Source organism: Euwallacea similis, chromosome 30, assembly GCF_039881205.1.
Source record: "Euwallacea similis isolate ESF13 chromosome 30, ESF131.1, whole genome shotgun sequence".
Classification (NCBI taxonomy): Eukaryota; Metazoa; Arthropoda; class Insecta; order Coleoptera; family Curculionidae; genus Euwallacea; species Euwallacea similis.
In genome coordinates this window covers 355,914-372,936 of record NC_089638.1, presented here as the reverse complement: position 1 = coordinate 372,936, position 17,023 = coordinate 355,914, and positions in this window count along the sequence as shown.

The following is a 17,023-nucleotide window of genomic DNA, read 5'->3' as shown; positions in this document are numbered from 1 at the left end:
TTAAATGAAGAAATGACTTCATTACACGATTAACACTCACAAATCTACAAATTTATCGTCATCTACGGAAATGCTAAAGGTAGATTATATCTGTTAATAAGTCTAACGTTTATGGCAAAAAGCAACTTTAGATCTTGGAAAAAAATCACCATGACATTATTCATTAAAATGGTAGCCATTAAGGCTACCGTTTGATGAGTAATAACAACTTTACGAGTTTCATGAAAAAAGCAACCCACCGAACGTCCATCCAGTCATATACAGATAAAGACCAACCAATTTCTTATGTATCGCTGTTTTTATCAAAAACTTATTAATGAAGGACATACATGTACCAATCTCTTTGTATATACCAATCGATGATAGTGGAAAAGGGAATTTCACCCCAACCAAGAACCTCTTAGCTCATGCACTACGAGAATTACGAGAACAACTGAAAGCTGAATATAGGCATGTGAACTATCTAGTGATCAATAAATGAGGATAATTTTAAAGTATTTTTTGGAGAACACTTTCGAAAGATTTTAAAACTTATTTAAAAAATATCTACATTTGTTACCGTAATTCAGAAAACGTGTCCAGTAACTCAGAAAGCGCCAAGTATAATTCAATATAATCGACTGTTCGCACAGAAAGCTTAAAATATACTTGAGAAAAGTTAACTGTAATTCAAAAAGCAATAATTGTAATTCTAAAAACATCATTTGTAATCAGAAAATATCAAATATAATTCACATGAGTTAAATAAATTTCCTCCTCATTCGAGCAAATTTTATGTGGCTGCTTTAACTTTTGCTGAAGTTCAAACTACATTAATATCGCACACATTAAGTTTGCTTAAAGGGAGGCTTCGTGACAAAGCAGTGCGAATTCCAGAAAGGCAAATCAGGATTAAACGCATTAAAGGCAATTACGGGAATAGTGGAAAGCATAACAAGAGCTCAGAAAAAAAATTCTAGATATACACTACGCGTTTAATAACAGGGACGGTTAAAGTTATAAAAAATGTTGGAGAAATATACCCAGATATCTCTCCAACAAAAATTATCTAAGTAAAATACATCAACGTGTCAAATGAGAAAAAAATCTAAATTAAATGTTTGGAGTTCATAAAGGATCCGTACTGGGGCCGAAACTCTGAAATATTTATTACGAGTCAGTGTGAAAAACAAAAAGCCAAAACAATCGAAAATATAGAATTCACAAATAATAATGCAATAATAGCAACGGCAAAAAAACGAACGTAACAAAAAAAACTAATTAATGACATGTGTTATTTTTAATAGACTTTGAATTACATTATTAATTGAATTACCCTTGAATCTTTCTTATAAATTACATTTAAGAGGTCCTTATTGTCTTACTTAATTTCTAAATTAGAGTTTACACTACTTAAGTACACTTCACGTATTCTGAATAAAGCGATGAAAATATTAGCTGTAACACTTTCTGAACAATTACAATTGTTCAAATTAATTTACAATTGACGTTCTCTAAATTATTGTAATCGACTATCGCTTGTAATTGAATAGAAAATTTATTTTCTGAAAGAAAAATTTGGTATTTTTAGCGTATATGCAAAAGTAGCTACAATGAATAGGAAGGAAGTAATAAAATTATAAAACGGACATTTGCAAGTGAATCTGTTCTGCAGCTATCCCACTGATGTTAATAAATGATAAGCTAGAAAAGAATTTTAGAAGAAAATCAACAGAAGGACAAATAAAGGAAATTTAAATAGAAATTGGCTTTGAAAAATGAAATTTGTTTGCAAATTTCTATTTTGTAATTTTATTACTTACTTCCTATTCATGGTACCTACTTTTGAGTTACGCTAAAAATTCCAACCTAGAACTATACTTTTTTATTGAAAAATCTTCCATTTAATTAACCTGTATGTTGCAGTGCCAGTTAGGTAATTTTTTTAAATTCTTTTCTCATTGAGACAAACAGTATGTCGGCAGAGGTATTAGCTCTCAAAGCAGGTGTTTTTGTTCGTCTCCCTCTCAAATTTTTTTCTATGAAATCTTTTATTAATGTTGCAGCACAATTGTTTTCGTATTTCCATTTTGTAATTTTTAGTTCCTTCACATTCATTTGTGCGCCATTTTTTCTAATCTTCTTTTTCTGAGAACTTTGATTATTCTGGAAGATGAATCAAAGTCAAACATAATTTAAAATTTTAATATTCACATTTAATTAGAGAAAGAATGCTAATAAAGTAGGCGCACTTACGCGCTTGCAAGGAGTGTTTTTACAATTACTCTATCAAAAAATATGGATATTTTTGATACCCATTTCATTTTAACTCACATTTCAAAACCATTTTTTTTCACTCGTTCAAATTATCAGCTTTATTTTATGACTATTTATGCTCAATTAAATCCTTTATTTATATATAATAATTAGTTGCAACCAAAGGAATGGCCGCAAAGCGGATTTGCTTTCTAATTTCCATTTTGCAATTTTATTACTCACTCCATATTCATTGTACCCACTTCTGCGTATAAGGTAAAAATTCCAGACTAATACCTATTCTAAATTAGAATTGAATTTTTTCTGAAGTACTATAGTTCATGAACTAGAAATGCTATACAAGGTAGGAAAAATCCACTTTTTGAAAAATTACAACAAACCCTTGAAAGTCGTAAAATTACGAATCGTTTAGTAATTCGCAAAAGACAATTTCAACAAAATTCTACCATTTACAACTTTTATTTTGGAAAGCGTCAATTGTACTTCAGAAATTATTATTTGTTATTCAGAAAATATCAAATGTAATTCGGATTAGGTACATTATTTCCCTATTTTAATCACTTTCCATAAGGCTAATTTAACTTGATTATTAATAATTAACGAATCTATCAGTTTAATGTTATTTTCCGTCAAGTGCGTATTATAGTTCATTACCCAACGAGTGTATTAGTGACGACGATTAGTAATCGAGCCTGTTTCATAAAATCGCGATTATTAATCGCTAACTAATATATGTAGGTCTTACTTCCAGAATGTTTCCGACGACTGCTTCGCCAAAAATTGAAACTTTCACAAGTCAAATTAAAGAAAAATCATGCCTTAATGGGGGTCATTAGCGAATGATTTTGTATACATTAAAAAGACTTATTAATACTCAGTCGACAGAAAAATTGATGCATGATTTTTCATTATCAAGTCAATTAAAAAATCAAATAAAACTGCAACAGGCGAAAAATATTGGAACTGACATGTATATTATTAATGAATTAAAGTGTTCGCTACGCTCACGCGTTAAAACGTCACGAATATTAATCGTCGTCATTAATACACTTGTTTGTTAAATAACCATTTCGATTCAACATAACTTAACATAGAATTGTTTAGGCGCAATCGCTTGTATTTTTCAACAAATTGATGGTTCTGCGGCCATAAAACGTCCCCACGGCGGGTTCTTGCCCGTCTGCGTGTCCATGGCAAATCCGCGAGCGAAAATAATTGAGAATTCCGAACCCAGCTGAGGTACCTTACAGGTGTACACATAAAATGTGTTGTGGTACTGAAGAATGGTTTTAGTACCCGGTATTTCCGAGCATCGTGAAAATATTTCGCTTTCGCTTGCGCACATCGCAATAAACATTTAAACGCACTGTGTAGTAATAATGCCATACTCAATGCTCGATCTCTCGCCTGTTTATCCCTAGTTTCTAATGACGAGTCTCTAATGAGACAACTTGCTATGTCCGACCTAATTGCGAACAAAGAGAACCGAGTAATCGCAATTTCCCTTGGAATCCTTCAGACCGAGAAAGCCTCTACTATAATAATTGCTCTTGTAAAGAGAAATCCTTGATCACCTCGGACTCCAACTGATGTGCCCCTTTATTCTTCAAGATTTATAGGCCAAATAAACCCATCAATGTCAGCAAGCAGGTTTACAGACACTATTAGTGTCAAATGATGGCCAATTCTGCTACCGAATTTTTCGAAACTGCTTTATTGGTCTGTTCTGCTCTGTTTTCGGATAAAGGATGGTTCCTGATGTGGTTCCACGAAACGCTGCTTGATGTAGTTCACGTCGAATTCCATGATAAAGTTGATCGTCACGGTTGTATATGGAAGTTTGGTGACATGCTGAGGCGAGAAGAATTATTTTTGTCTGTTTTGATAAAGTGAGTTCATTGCAGAAAAAGGTTTCAATAGGCGTAACAAATTGGAGCAAAAATACTTTTAAACCAAGATTTTGAGTCGAACTGTTAGGATGATTTTTTTTTCAGTATAATATGTTTTAGTACAATCGTGATAGGTCTACAATGTATCCAAGATAAAGATCTCTAGACTGCCCCAGGCAAAAAATCTACGTTGTCGATCTGAATTACTTGTTTAGATATAATATACAGAGTGAGTCGGGAGGAACGCGCCAAACTTCAGCAATGTATTGTACTTGAAAAATAAATATAAAAACCTGAAATGTTGTTATCCGATCTTCATGTGTTTACAAGTTATAGCATAAATGGAAGAAAATAAATAAAAAAATGCAAAAAGAAATTTCATAATTAGCATTTTGATCATCATAGTGCCGTGTTAATAAATGTTTAAAAATACCATGATTGACTCCTAAACATTTTCTACTTTATTTTTGAAGAGTATTCGTTGTTACTCTGATTACCCCATTTCTTTTTTTAATACTAGCTGCAACATTCATAATTCGCAGAAGTAGCGCATCCCGAGTGTCCACTTTTATTTTGTATATTTCATTTTTAAACCAACCCCATAAACAATTGTCTAATGATGCTAGGTTTGGAGACTTTGGAGGGCAACTAATAGATCCATCGCGGTCAACCCAGCGCCTTGGAAATCTTTCGTCTAAATCCTGCCTAATAATTGCAAAAACCTCAAACAAACATCATATTTGCAAATGCTCAATTTGTATAAATGTTTAACATTTTGTAACACTTTGATACAAGCTTATTTTCCAGTTCAATTAGTGTTACGAATAACAAAATTTTATTTTTATTGCAAATAGAATATTAGTTAGAAAAAAATAATTTGCAGTATAACTCGTAAATTAATATAAAACCGGATAACAACATTTACGTTTATTTAACATTCATTTTTCATGTACAATAGACTCCTGAAATTTAGTGTCATGTTCCTGACTCACCCTGAATACAAATGCAATAAGAGTATCTTACTTCATAACTGCAAAGCTTTTGAACAATTATTTTTTCTCCAATTTGCTGCAAAGGTAATTTAAAAGACTAAAAAAAAACCTGGATTGCTTTGGACGTTTTTTTCTAGGACATCCTGTAACTGACATACATATTCCTGACTTGCTATCAAATTAATGGACAAATGAAGGAATTACCACGATTAAGGCACAAATGGCAATTATACCTAACACTAATTGACCGCAATACGTCATATTATACCACAAGGTGTTTCGAATAAAATGGCCAATAACTGTGGGTTACAAAAAACATATTTTTAAAAAGGTAGCATGGTTGTAAATCTAGAACTCTCGGTATCATAAAATCGAAGGAAAACTAGAAATTTAAGCGTGAAGTGAATGGTCTAATTTCGGACTCCTGAATGAACAATAGGCAAATCCGAAACGGCCGTTTAAATTCAAAAATACAGTAAACTATCGTATCATGGCGGTTTATAACAGTTTTATGTCCGTTTCCAGTACTACAATAAAGTGTAATAAAACCATTTTGTCTTTTATAATTCCCAAATGGCGTAGATTCACCAAAGGGGCCTAAAGCCAGTTCATATAGAGAATGAACCTGCCACAACTTGTAAGGAATGAAAAACGGACGGAACTTTATCCAAGACGAACAGTAGCACTTTGAAACGTCTATTGAATGATCGATAGGCAAATTCTCGATCTCACAAGAAGCAGTCATTCGAACCCAATAAAAAAAGACATACGTCTTCCTGTCATCGGACCCAATAGGTCTGATAATCCCGATGGTGTAGTTGACAAAATCTCACAATGGCGTTGACATAAAAAGGACAATGAGTCAAACAGAAGGGCTCTAGACCAGCAAAGTGCTATTTCTACCTATTCCGGTACTTGGGGGGTCCCTATGGGAGGCCCATAAATCGGACGTATAGATAAGATTTAGATTTGAGTAATAGAATTTAATGACACGGCTTACCTAAGTTTGTATATTAACTACCAATTCCGTTATAGTAAGTGCCTGCTATCCTTTAAGGAATTTTTCTTCTTTAAGAGCTGTTTTTAACGTAGAAAAACTCGTTGCTAAAGTTGTGAACCAGCAGTCTGAATTGCAGTTTGAAGAGAGTAAATTGTCTTGTATATTTTTTTGAAAATTGCAATTTGCTTAACTATGGCTTTCTATTAGTCATTCCACAGATTTGATTAATTTAGATAACGCATTTGGAGTCCAAAATGCTCACTCTTGGATCTCAATTGCTGTTTGAAAAATGGCGATTTTCAAAATCTCAAAAAAATTACTTCAAAAGCAGAATGGTAGGAACAGAAGTATTTTTCCATTCTGAGGTATTTTTTTAAGCATTGCGACTCTCAAAATTTCAACGTATTGGAAAAAATTTAAAACATAATAAATCGAAAAGAAATTGAAAAATGTCAAAAAGGAACCTACCCTATTTGCAGTGTTTTTTTTCGCTATTTTTGTACAGATTTTGATGCCAAATCGGCTCTACCTTTGGAGAAAAATACGAATCTTTTACACTACTGCTTTTCAAATTATTGATTTAAATCTTATACAAGGTGGTCATCGAACATATGGCAAAAATTCAAGGGGTTGTTCCCAAAGATTATTCTAAAGATATTTTGTCTTTTAAATGATTTTTGAAAAACTTCTTTGTTCCGAAGATACAGGGTGAGAAAAATTTTCGATAATAGTGACATTATATTACTAAATATTACACGTAAACTTTTTAATCCACAAGTGTTGAAAATGACTACATCCCGCTAAGATGCAAGAATCTAATTATCTCCTCATTGACTGCTAAGCTCTTTTAAAACCATCAGGGTTATTTCTTATTTAGTTACACTTAGCAATTATCTGATTTTTTAAATCTTCTACTGGAGTATAAACTAATGACTTTAGCTGCCTCCTTAGGAAATAATCCAGGGGGTTTAAGCCCAAGGATCGAACAGGCCACAAGTGAAGTCCACCTCGACGACGATTTTTTTACCGATAAAGCGAATTAAAAAAAAATGAATTAGTCGAAGTGAATCCCACAACGACTACCTCACTCGAGGTAGTCATTTTGAACAGTCCTTGTAGATTAATTAGATATTTAAATAGATAATAAATAAAAAGATTAAATAGATAAAAAAATTGTAGATTATGCTTTACATGTAATATTTAGTAATAAAATGTTGCTATTGTCGAAAATGTTTCTCGCTCTGTATCTTCAGAACAAAGCTTCAGAAAAAATCATCAAAGGACAAAATATTTTTAGAACAGTCCAGGGAATATCCCCCTGGATTTTTGCCATATATTTAATGGACATCTTGTATAATCCCGCAAATTTATGCATAAAATGTCTTAAAAATGAAGGTTGAGGAACCTGGACGAGGAAGTTGAAATTGATATCAAGTTTTTACGGTAAGTATCTCGGGAAATAACCGCAAATTTACTCTTTTACATTTCAATTGGCAGATGCGGATTTTATATGAATTGGAAAATTAATTGGAACTTTGAGAGTGATAATTTGACATATTTTTTGAGGCCAATGCAGTTTTTAACTAAGTCCTTATAGATTATTCAAATTAGGATGGTTTGCCACATCGACGTCGATTATTATAATGGATGATCATAAAAAAAACATTAAATAACTAACTTAAATTTAAATGGCTTAATCAACGTCGTATGTTTACCGTTCACCGCCTTCTGCGAGGTATTTTTTAAATAATCACGCCCTGTTAAATTATCATTAGACTTAAGTAAGTGGAACGAACATAGAGTAAAACAAAATATTTAATTTTTAGATTATGTTATGTTGGGTTGGTACGCAGGTGTTACACACGTCGTCTTCAGCGCTAATGGATATCCGCAAAAGTCCTGCACAGCCGCGAAACTGGCTTTATTCAAACAACAATTACAAAAGGCCATAAAACCAGCCAAAACATCGCGGTTTATCCTTATTATTATAACATAAAACTGCGGAGAATTCCGAAAACTATAAAAATCCCAGAAACAATGGAGGCGATTAACATTCGTGTTGTCGGCGCGAGCAAAGGAGCGCTTGATCCGCGTGAAGACTGCACAATCACGGATCGATTTCAAAAATGATTGCACCGGTGCAAAAAGAGCCGTAAATGCACAAGGTTTTATTTTTCGGATGCACTTCTGCGACCTCTTTAGTGGGAAACTTTCGCGTTAATTAGTTTTAAGGGTCAGCATTTTGTTCAAGATCGTCTGGGCCATAGTTAAAGCTTCCCGTTGCCCCATTTTCCCTGCCCCAATGCAACCCTTGTACAAGCGATTCAATCTCAGAGTCATATTTCATCTAACAAAGCATGTGTCGTCCCCCTATCCCTCGTTTTACAGCAAAAAGTCCATTGTGCTTCGTCCAATAAGGAATTCAAACTATCGTCGTTAATAAGTCGATTGGTAATAACGCACCCTTATGATGGGGTTACCATTGTGCCCTGTATAATGTGATTCGGAGTAAATATGGCGAATTCCGAATTGAATGTAGACAGTTTCTGGGGTAATATGGCTAACGAAATGTGGGCAATTCGGTTTTCTATGGGTGTTGTGAAGAGAATTTTGAATTCTGTTTCATTTTTTGTTTCAGGGGATATTGATCTAAGGTGTGTAAAAGTAGCTAGTTTGAATGGTGCTCAATACATTTCAGAGAAGTATGTGCTGAAAGTAGTATACGATTTTACAATCACCGTTAATGCAAAAACGTTATTTTTAGGTAGAAAAATTAAACGGAGGAGGCATCCGCTCAGGATGGTGATAGAAAAAGTTACGAGGACTTATTTTTTTATAACAACTTATTCTTTATTCATTTCTCAAAACAAGAGCTAAATCTGCTTTAAGATGGAACATACTGTGGTAAAAAAATAAAAAGTCTTTTATCCCAAAGTCCATAGACCCCACCTCCCGCATCCAGGTGATCCTGCTTCAGCTTTCATGATGCCGAGCCGGCGAAAAGACGGCCGCCTTTATCGGTTCTTTTAGAAAATCCTGTTACGGTTTTTAGTTCCGGGGCTTTTTGCTGTGAAACAACCATTGCCATCGCTCAAGTATCAAGGCACATGTCCCTTTTCTCGAAGCCATGTCGAAGGAAAACATAAAACCGAATAACTTCCTCGATAAAACGGCCACCGTTCCGCCGAATTTGCATTGATTTCAGGCCGGAGCAGCTGCGACTTCGCCACTTTTACTCACAAAATTCTACCGGAAATTTATTAGTTTACTACATGTTGTAAAATAATGCTCATATTTATGTGTTGGAAGGTATATAACACTTGGTTTTGATAAAAAGCCTTCACATTGCTCTTGGATTAGATCCAGCCAACAGACACAAAGAACAGGAAATACGTAGCTCCTTTTACCTATGTGGTGCAGCGACTCTTGTGAATACAATAATAACAATTATTAATACGAAATTTAGAGACAAAGACATTTTTACACATACAGTGTATCAATTTGAAAACGTACTACTGTCGATATTTCAGTCCTTATCAAAAATATGTAAATATGCAAAAATATGTCGATTTTATTTCAATGGGGACATTCTTTAAGTCGTTTTTTATTAAATTGCACGCACCCGCTAGCGGGGATGGAAACAACCACTAAAATCTTAAATGGGAAGGGGGGCTGAATTATATTATACCTCATTTGAAAAGTCTTTTAATGACCTTTTCAAATGTACCTTTTTTTTTATTGAGAGGTTTTTGAAAAATGATGTCCAACTCGTAAACGAACTTAAGTAAGAACTGTATTGTAGAAAAAATATTTATTAATGTTTTAAGTGTTAAAAAAAATGCTGTCCATTATTTTCTAATCAGAAATAAAGTGTGTTTTTAGAGTCTACTCTAATATGCATAAAAATTTATACTTGAATATCCCTAAACTGAAATATAATTGTTTTCTTCAATCTTTCCAAGTCTTGAGGCTGGATTTTATAAACAGATTTAACATGCCGCCAGAGAAAAAAATCTAGAGGTGTCAAATCGGGCGAAGGCGGTGGTCACTCGATTGGTCCTCTTCGACTAATCTATTTGCCAGGAAACCTATCATGTAACCAGTCTAACAGCAAGAAAATAGTGTGGTGGAACTCTATCTTGTTGGAAATTTAGAAGATCTTTTTGTAAAACGCTATTATCAGCCTGTATCTTGCAAAATAAAATTTACAATAATAAATAATACTTGTCTTATTCTTGTCTTATTCTTACTACTTTGTCTACTTAAATAAATGCATTTGCAACAAATAAACAAATAGAAACCAAACTAATGACCTGTTGTCTATAAAACCCGGCCTCAAGATTTGGAAGGATTGAAGACAAGAATTACAGCTGCGTCTAGAGAAATTCAAATAAAAGGTTTTGTGAATGTTTGAGTAGAGTTTAATTACTACTTAGAAAATAATGGACGGAATTTTGAACACTTAAAACATTAATAAACAATTTTTCTACAATATAGTTGATACCTAAGCTTGTTTACGGTTTGGATATGATTTTTCGAAAACCTCTCAACGAAAAGAAAACAGATACCTTTGGAAAGTAATTGAAAGAATTTTCAAATGAGGTATAACTCAACTCCATTTAAGATTTTAATGGATGTTTCCACCCCTGCTAAAAACTGTATGTAATTTAATAGAAAACGACTTAAAGAATGTCCCTCTTGAAAATAAAATTGCCGTGTTTTTGCACGTTTACATATTTCTTATGAGGATCGTAATACCGAGGATGGTTTGTTTTCAAATTGACACGCTGTATACTTCTGGTCATTATTAGTCTCAGAAGGAAATGAGCCATGGTTTACATCATGGTCATCAGCCATGATTGTTGACATTATCTGCCAGATAATTAAAAATCGGAATTTAAATGCCTTTTTTTCTCACTTGAAAACCACAATACCCAGGTACTACATCTCCATGGTTGCATTTGCTCAAAGCAAGGACATCTTCACGACAAAACCCCTTCATGATGGCGACTGTCCTGAATCGAACTTGTCAATCAAAATCAAGCCAACAAGAGCACCAGTCAAAACGCTTTAACACCATCGACAGTGCATGATATCAACCCTTTAAGTGAGTTTTCGAAAAGTTAATTAAGCTCGCCCCATCAACAACAAACTGAGAAAGTATGGATCACCCTTGGATGTTCTTTAAAAATGTCTTAATACTAAATGAAATGTCGGATTAACGTGCCTCAGAAAGGACTTTTGCCACAAACATTGTCGCAGATAATCTCAGTTCTTGTCAGCAGAAATTAAGAAAGAGGTTCGAGTTATGGGCTCCTATCCCGCTGGGTTAATATGGTGTTTTATTTTGGTTTTTATTTTGTAAGCCTCATTGTAGGGTAAAAACGTGAAATAGAACCGTTCTTGGTCTTCAGAAAGCTGACATAACTGGAGGACCTAATAGGGTTTGTCCATATCAAGTAATCTCGCAGACCATGATGTCATTAATGATTTAAACTAAAAGTCATTAAAAAATCATTCTTTGCAGCCAGTCATAATAACATCCATCGAACGTGGGTTATTTTGAAGCTCTAGGAACTTCTTTACTTTCGATAGGTTTTAAGTAATTCCAACACGAGTTTAATATAGAAAATTTCACGGGAATTATTGAACTCAGAGGAAGTTTCCGGACTGTTTTTCGGAAAGTTTAAGTCGATAGGTGAACGATTTTAAAGGCAATTAAACACACCTTTTGGGCCACTTCTGTGGATTTTATGGTTAGTCTCCCGAATTCAACACTACATGCTCGATGGATGTAATAAAATATCTAGAATGACTTAGCAAGGCTGCAAGAAATCAATATTTGATGCGCAAGAATTTGGAATATCCATTACAACCCCAGATTTTTCCTTTCCCGTAGGGACCGATCGTTCCATCCTTGCCCCGAATCTAGATCGTGTTTAAAAGTCCAGCTGATTATCTGCGGTCAGACGACGATCTTTCTAGATTTCAGATTACATTTCATAAATAGTTACCTCTACAAAAAGTTATGATGCATTTTCGAGGAAATGAGGTTTCGCTTCAATTGAGCAACGCATTATTTCCACATCTTGGTCCGTATTGAAACAGTAACATTTCAATATGGAAAATTTCCTTCGTTGTGGTAATATCACTAGAGGAGTTTCAGCTACCATAGGTGTATCAACTTGTATGACGATGAATGAGTTCCTTAAAAATTTAAAACCAACGGCCAGAAGGTCTCTGGTTCATCTTCACTTTGTAATCAAGATCACCTGCACATAGAAGATCCTTCTCTTCTCTAAAGCTTCCCTACTTTCCTGCAATCTCTCAAGCCTATTTACCAACCAAACAGGTCTGTATAATTGCGCGTACCAAATGAATTCCACGGATTACTTTAAGCATGTGCCCGCATCTTCAGGACGACACGTTTCCACACTGTAATCGGGTCCAAAATGCTGTTAAAAAGCCAGAACTAAGGCCATTATTACGCATAAGACAACTATGACTAACTTACCCTTAAGAACCCTGAAGCTCAGACCTACGTCCCGAGCAACTGCCATCCCTAATCCTCGCCGATTACTTTAACAACACGTCTGTGATTGATCGCAAGGGTCGTTCCATGCCGTACGTGAATTTTCATCCATGTTTTAACGGAAAAATTAACATTAGAAGTTACATTAGAGGCATTATTCATCCCTCTTTTGTGCTTTTAAACTGGTAAACAGAGATGGGTTAATGGGGGTTTTTGGTGGTTAGGAAAGGACGTGTGACTGTTTAGCGTTCAGCTGCTGTGCTGCACGCTTCACGCTCATTTCGATTTGAATTTGGGTTTCTTTAGAAAGTTGATTAGCACGGGTGTCACAAGGCCACCCTGTTCGTTCGACGTCAATGAAAAATGCTGTGGGATCACAATGAGTGGATTCGGAATGAGAAGCTTGGTGTTGATTGTTTACTAAAATTCGTCAAACAATGGGAAGAATAATGGCTCTGACAGCCTAACGATGAGCTTCTGAAATTGTTTATAATATCGCTAGTAATTGATTTTATGAATAACACATAAAAGTTATTTAAAAACCGAACTGTCTTGTTCCATTTATACCGAAATGGGTGCTTGTCCGGGTAATAAAAATGCAAATTTGGCAGTATCTGCTGGATACCACGACATCGACCTTACAAGCTCAAGCTTGAGAGTGGTCAATTGCTCCCATTCATAGTAATTTATGTGCTTTGAGATGCTGATCATCTGAGAAATAATTGGTTTTGAATATTCATATTGATAAGTCGTGGCAAGTTAACGTTTCTGTGGAAATTTTATGCGGAAGAAAACAATAAGATCATTTATTCAGATATTTTTCTTGTTCTTCCCATCAAAATCAGAACGATCGTTAATGGAACACCCCTGTACATTATTGCATTTTTAGAAGCTATTACTAAGGCAGATGCCTTTCAACATAAATGTACCTCTTATTTTAGAGTTACAGAGCGTTAAAATATATTTTACACAGAGCAATTTGTAGAAAAGCTATTTTCCTCTCACTTTTATCGAGAAAAAGTTGATTTCCTTTAATAGAACATATTTTATTAATAGAACATACATATATTAACATATATTTTTCAATTTCCAGACACTGTAGTTAAAGAGAATGCATTGCAGCATAAGTTTCCAAATATACAGGGTGTTATTTAAGTACGTGGCCAGAAGGGGTGATTCTTTAAGTAATTCTAAGACGAAAAGTTTATATAAATATAGGTTCGATAATGCTTCAGTGGCGCATAAATAACAATAATAACTATAAATAATACTGCTAAACCACAGAATCGGCTAAAAGATTATTAAGACTTTTACTAAATACCGATTTTTTTTTAAGTTTGACATCCTGTATCTTGAAAATGAAGCATTAACGGATCTATGTTTCTATAAACTTTTCGTCTTAGAATCACTCAAAGAATGACTCCTTGAAGTTTGGCCATGTACTTAAATCACATTTTGTATATTTTTATTTTTGACGAGTTATAAAGTCTCATACAGAGTACCTTTCCTGTCCATTTGAGCAAAGGTGTTCCATTGCTATGCCAAATAATTCATTTTAGATTTATTCTCGACGTTTTCAGTCGAATACTCTGCATTCTCAGCCCCTTAGAAAAGTATTATAAAAAAACGAGAAAATTGTCAAGAATATAGTTACCAAAAAAGACTTTCATCAGTACAATTCTACTCAATGAGTGTTCAATGATTGTGGGCATATGGAAGCAAAAAGCATCAATTAGAGTTAATATCTTTTCCTACTACTTCTTTTTCGTTTCTTTTACTTTTCTCCTTGTTCCATTATGTGGACTTGAAGATCATATTTTTCTGGGCTATAAAAATGCAAATTTGGCGGTATCGGCTTCGGAAATTAAAAAAACGAAAACCATGGTGTGAACCAAAAAATCTTGACAGCACCTAATCGCTCTTAGGGATTGTGTGCCATCGTTTTTATAAATGAGGCCCATTTGTACCGAAATTGTTCTGAGGCCTAATATTAATTATCGAGATATACCATTTAAAAGGAATTATGTATGACCGCTTGTGGTGTTATCGGACATACATGCAGGTATTCGATTTTGAATACTCCCGTATATTATGCATCAGGCATATTAGGTATACATGGATGGAAAACCGTAATATGTTTGCGGACATAATACACAGGATGAATTTGCAAAACAATGTTAACAATATTGGGGTAACGAAATTCTTTTCATATTGAAATTTGTATATTATACCAGCATAAGTTTAAAAGCAAGCGTAAGCATTTTTTAAAATCATTATAAAACACTTCTCTTTTTCGTTTCTTAGACGTACTTCATCAGATCTTATTACAACTAAATTAGGCTTTAAAGCATTTATAGATGATAAAGGGTTACCGTTAAAAAATCTTAAGTAGTTGGGGCGTAGACGTGGAAGTATCAGAGCCATATCTTCGATAAATTCATTTGTTGTGGTATATCAATCAAAGATTTGATGATAATTAACAAACGGTTTAATCAATGCCCTATGTTTCTAGTTCATAGCCTTCTGTACGTTTCTTAAATTCTCATTAATAGTCTTCTTTCCCTTTTTTTTATATAGGTTTCTTTTTCTTCCGTATTGGGTTCCAAAATCACCTAGAAGCCAAAAAATGAAAATTATTTATAAATTAGTCGAGAAAATGTCTAAAATCAAAGAAACAAATTTTGTAACTTCGATATTTTCATTCATCGAAGCGCAAAGTGCTGCAAAGGTTCGGAAGATCAACGGAAAATTCCATAAACACCACAGAGAGACGTAAGGTGCCTCTATTTTTAAAAGACTGCTTTGTCAACGGGATTGAGATCGGCAATGCTAAAAGTCAACAGCAAAGAAATTGGAAAAGAAATAGGAAGTTTACAACATAAAGAATAAAGATTTCTTTCCTATAACTAGTATTAATAAACACTATTTTGGTGGTACCATAGTTCGATTTATCTACCTCCTCAGAACCCAATCGGTTCAGCACTCACACGGCCGTCGTTCGATTTTACGTATAAAATGCTAATTTTCCGCGTTAAAAAGGGCCGACCGACCCGTATTAATTACGCGGCACGCCACTGTATAAATTAGACACAACCACATTTCATCCTGTCTCATAAATTCATCATACGAACAAACGCCGAGCAAAAGAAAAATGAAAACTTTGACTGTTGAGATATTAGGTCGATTAGTTTAGTAAATGCCGAAAACGACAGATTGTTATTTCAGTTTAATATGGTCCATATATCGAAGTTTAAAAGGGTATGCACGGTCAAAGACCATACGTAGATGTTCATAGACATTTATTCCCATGTATCCACCGATTTTGTTGGGTTTATGCACTGTCTATTGCCTCTGGCAAATTATCTACTGGTGCATTTGGATAACACAGAACCTCCATAAATGACCCCAAATTGTTTCATTCGACTTTTTTGCCATCACTTGACTTCTCGTTCTTTTGCTTCAGTTTTAAATCGGAATTTGATATCAGGCATCTCAGTAAAGATAAAGTAGATTTATCAATAAACGCAACAGATAGCTGTTCACTTTATCCAGATTTAGGATAAGGATCTTTCAGGAACCACAACAGTGTGTCATTAATTTTGTTGTTTGCATTGGCCGGTTGACCACTTGTGTTACAACCATTAGACTCATTTTAACGCTATTCCTACTAGCCGCATTTTTTTTAAGTTGGTTACGATTTTCGTAACCCTATTTGAAATAGAATATGAGATAATCAGTTTTAAGCTCAAATAACACAGATGGTTATACGGGGTGCCCGATTTTCGAGCCCCAGCATGGGCATCTCGGTTATTTGAAGAGATATAAGGCCAGTTAAATTAAGGTAAAGTTACGTAATTTAAAGCTCAGTAAAACGCCTTTTTGGAAATCAAAAAATTCTGAATTTTACCGAAGATATTTGAAAAAAACCGAAATATTGAAAATTTGTTAAATTTTTTCAGGGTTTATTTGAAGAGATAATAAAAAACTATTGGCACTTTATTATTGCAACGTTTTCCCTTCTACAACGTGATAATATTATATTAGTAATCTGACGTTTTCATTTCTAGAAACCATCATTAATTTAACTTTTTTAAATACGACTTTAGATTTTTAAAATTGAATTCTTGAAACCCTTTTTATTCTGAATTTGGTGATATATGACACTTAATAGGTAAGTACACTTTTAGTCTTGATATTCTTAATTTCTTTTATTATTTCAGTATTTCCTATGACTTCATAGAAATTTGAGTCATTATGAGTCATTTTTGAAACCAAGAAAAAACTATGGAATTAGACCAAATGAACAAGCTTTTTAAGCCGTTCTAACAGAAATCAAGAATGTCAAGATTAAAAA